The following is a 4,655-nucleotide window of genomic DNA, read 5'->3' as shown; positions in this document are numbered from 1 at the left end:
AGAACTTGCTCTTTCTTGAGTGCTTTAAACCCAGGAAGGGAGCATGAAGTGGCTTGTCGTCCTCGGGCTGGTGGCCCTCTCAGAATGCTTGGTCAGGTAAGTTATGGAGAAGAGACATCAGCTCTCTTTCTTGCCCTCTTATTCTCTCACCCTTATTCTCCTTACTTGCAGGAGGTAAAAAGGAAACAGAATCATTCTCTGACTCTCATGAAATTCACGTCTCCATTGATTGATGAGCAGTTTGCTAAGTGCACGTGGGACCCAGAGGTCTGGGGAAAGTCTGAGGGGTTACACTGGTCCAGGAGCACTAGTCACATCATAAACTATGTGAATGGTCCTTCCCAGAATTTTTCAGTGCACAAACTGTGAAACTGTACATGTGGTCCCATCTAGAAACAGTGTTTCTTCTGCGTAATTTTCTAGGTCTTCTCTCTGCTCCCTCTCTGTTTCCTTGTATATGTGTCTCTGTGATTCCATCTCTATCTCCACATCTCTCTCCTTTATATCTTCACCCCTTTTGGTGTCTCTGTGTATGGAGAACTCTGTTTCTTTCTTGCTTCAACTCATTCTTCTTTCTCTACCCTCTTCATTTCCCTCATTTATTACCCACCTCAGCGTCTTTGAGTTTTCTCACATCCTGGCTTCCTCTCTCAGCCCTCTCTTCTGATTGAGCCCTGGAGAGATCAGGAGAGCTACATCTAGACCCAGGTTTGCCACTAACAAGCAGTGTGACCACAACCAAGTGACAAGCTACTGCTCTGCAAATTCCTCCCTCCCCTGTAAGGAAAGGATAATGATCCCCACTCTATCTCCCATCTAGGGCTGCCCCAAGAAAGAACCACTGAGATGACAATAGCAATAGGAATGGCCATCACCATCAAGACCTGCTATTAATATATGGCAGGTGCATCACCTCTGCCACCTCACTGAGAACCCCCAAACATTCTATGTGAGGGGGAGCATTATCATTCCACCATTTTCACAGATTTGGAAACTGAGGCTCAGAAAAGTCATATGACTTGCCTGAGATTATAAAGAGAACCTGGATTCAAACCTAGATCACCTAGATCTCCTGCCATGGTTTTCAATGTGTTGGATGGCCTGTCACAAGAATAGGACAACGCTCATTAAAATGTTCAGAAAATGCACAGCACACTTATAAAGCAGGGGGTGACAGTCACATTGCAGTAAGGGGCAGCCAACTGCTCTCTCTTATTTGTTTCTCTTCCCATGCTCTGTTAAAGAGTCCCTCTGATGAAGGTGAAATCTATGCGAGAAAAACTCGAGGAAAATGGCATGCTGAAAGAATACCTTGAAAAGTACCCTTACAGCCAAGCCAAGTTTCTTAGTAATGATCAGAAAAATGATTTGACTTCCCAATTTCTGAGGAACTTCTTGGATGTGAGTATGCTGGGAGGATGGAGCTCTGGAGTACATTCCTGGTCCTCCTGCCAAGCACTGGGGCTCCACTTGGGGCTTGAGCCAGGGGGTTGGTTAGGGCTGGACTCCTGCAAGCAGAAACATGGAGACAGGGGCCCACCCACAGAAAAGAAGTCTCTTCTACACTTGGTTGATGGTCTGCAGTGACTGGGCCCAGCAATCACCAGATACCAGGTAAACGTCAATTCCTGGGCCAATGATATGTCACTTGGCACCTGTGAGCCACAGCAGTGCTTGTTTTGGGGGACGTTGCCCTTTCTGAACTGAGGAAATCACCGAGCTTTTGGAGCAACGTTGAAGGGTGAGCCATGCCTGATCCAATGACAACAAAGCCAAGTGCAAATCAAGTTTGAGGCCCTATTTAGAGAAGCCTCTTCAGCCCTAAAATCACACCAAGAAAAAGCTATTGAGCCCCGTGGTGTGGGACGCCATAATGAACTAACAATATAGTCATTGTTACTGATTACCAGAGGCTCCTCTCATGTTCAAGAACCTGTAACACAGCCAGAGAAATAGGCAAAGAGTACATAAATCTCAGATAAAAGTACCAACTTCTTGGCACTGACATTGTGTGATGTGAGTTTAGAGGAAAGAGGCTCATAGTGACCTGTGGGTAACTTAGGCAGGCTGCCTGGAGAAAGATGCACCCAGGCTGGCATTTGAGGATGGGAAGGATGTGGAGAGCTTTGGGGAAGGCTGGAAGGTTTCTCGAATGAAGGCATTAGCTTGAGCAAGGGCTGTGAGTAGAACTGTTGTACGTAATTTTGAGAAACACGAGGACACCTACTGAAGGCCAGCACTCTGGGAATCAGGTCACGGCCGGGCCTGCCCTAACCACCCCTTCCTGGCCCTGGCAGCTGGCCTATGTTGGGCTCATCACCATCGGAACTCCCCCTCAGACGTTCGAAGTCATGTTTGACACAGGCTCTGCTGACTTCTTTGTGCCCTCCTTCTTTTGCATCACCTCGTCTTGCTGTGAGTGTCCCCTAAACCCTGTCTCGTGTCCTCCCACCACCAGCTCCTCAGTCCTCAGCAGGCCTGATGGATGCCTGTCCCTTGTGCCTGCAGATAAACACAGACGCTTCAACCATAAGAATTCTTCCACGTTGAAGTTGCCTCCTGAACCGATCAACATTGTTCAAATCCCCTATGGCTCTGGGAACGTAATGGGAATGCTTGTCAATGACACTCTTAAGGTAACATAGAAACCAGAGGTGGAGGCAGGGCTGCTCACACCACTCACAGGACCAGATGCCAGCTGTGCAGGGAATACCATCTTTCCCAAACTTTGCCAGTGGCTGTCCCCTGTGGGGCCATGTCCTGGGGAGGTAGTGCCCTTGCCAGCATGCAAATTCTTCAGAGGGCCAGCGAAGCCAGATGGTGGGAGCAACTGCTGAAGGGACTGGGCCAAAGTTAGCATGAGGCTGACTTTGCTGGGAGCAGGGACAGAGGTGGGAAAAACTGCCCACTTTTATTCTCTCACACTGTGCCAGGCACTGTGCTGGCCCTTTGGTTGTAATAACTTGTTTAACTCTCACAACAAGGCTCTATTACTGGCAGGCAGTGTTTATATCTCCATTTTATAGAGTAGGGAACAAAGATAGTAGGGGCATTCACCAAGGCTGGGTCACAAAGCTGGCAAGCAACAAAGCTAAGGTGTGAATCAGGACCCAGGCAGGAGTGGGACACTTTCAGGAGGGGACGTAACATGCCTGGGCCCTCTGGCTAGGCAGAGAAAGGTGTTGCCAATAGATTTAGGAGCATTCTGACTAATAATGGGCTTCTTACCTTAAAGGCCTTGGAGGATTTTGAGATCCAGGAAAAACTAGGGACTCTGTCCTGCAAAGTTCCTCACTATATGTAATGTGTATACACACACACACACACACACACACACACACAGATAGAAAGAGAGAAAGAGAGAAGACTATTTTCCAGGCAGAATTTTCATAAGAACCCCCCACTGGCGATATAGTATGGACAACTGTGTCCCCATGGGGATGCGGAAAAGACCACTCTGTCATCAGATCATGGTGGTACCAAAATAATGACCCTATTCTCTACCCATTTGTCTTCAAATGGGTACCATTTGGTCACACTTGGAGCCTCAGTCTCCCCACCTGGGTAAAGGGTCAGAGCCTACCAGACTAATCTCAGGTGGCTGGAGGAAGGTGCAGGTGCTGGTTAGATCCCACAGCACAGCCCACGGAACCCACTCCCTCCTTCTCGCCTATCATGACCATCTGAGGTGCAACCCCAGACACAGTTCCTTCAGTTCCCTCCGTATTGCTGGTGGAATCTCCTCATCCACTTCCTGCTCTTGACTCCCCATAGCCTAGATAGGGCCCCACTTCCCAAACCCTTACACAGGAACATCCTTTTCTCCCACAGATCGGGGACCTTCTGAACGTTAACCAGGAATTTGTCCTAAGCACCTGGGAGGACCAGGCATTCGGGTCCTTTGTACCATTTGATGGTATCCTGGGACTGGCCTACCCTGACCTTGCCCAGGCTGGAGGCACCCCTGTCCTTGACAATCTTTGGAAGAAAGGCCTCATCTCTCAGAACCTGTTTGCCTTCTACTTGACCAGGTAAGTGTGGGCTAGGCAAGCCCTTTCTCTAACTCACTGTAAGACACTTTAGGTTTAACTATCTCATCCAGAAGTTTCCTTACAGACTGTCTAGTCCAGGAGTCAGAAAACAATAGTTAGAGGGGCTAAATCTGCCCTATCCTCTGTTTTTGAATGAAGTATGAAGTATTGTTAGACTACGACCATGTTCAGGTGTCATCCATGGCCACTTTTGCATCTGTGGCAGTGTTGACCAGTGTGACAGATGTTAGGCCCACAAATCCTAAAAGATTAACAACCTGCCCTTTACAGAAAAGGTTTGCTGATCCCCCCAGTCTAGTCCCTTCATTCAATAGAGGATAAAACAGGCTCAGAGTGGGGCGCTGCACAAGGTTGCACACTCAGGTCCTGGTAGTGGTAGGACTTGAACTCAGCCCTCAGGACTACGGGCATGGCTGGTGTTAATCCAACAGTAAGTTTCCTGTCCCTGAGCTCTATAAAAAAAGCTTCAGTCCCCTGAGTGCCATAGGGTCTGGTAGGGAATTGGGGAGAATGGCAAAGCACAGACCAAAGGGAGACCCTGTTGACAGACCATATTTTCCCCCACCAAGGCTGTGGTTGACCCCATGGAGCCATGCAGGGGGC

The sequence above is a fragment of the Otolemur garnettii genome, unplaced genomic scaffold, assembly GCF_000181295.1.
Source record: "Otolemur garnettii isolate 467f Iridium unplaced genomic scaffold, OtoGar3 scaffold00254, whole genome shotgun sequence".
Taxonomy (NCBI): domain Eukaryota; kingdom Metazoa; phylum Chordata; class Mammalia; order Primates; family Galagidae; genus Otolemur; species Otolemur garnettii.
This window is presented reverse-complemented; position numbering follows the sequence as displayed.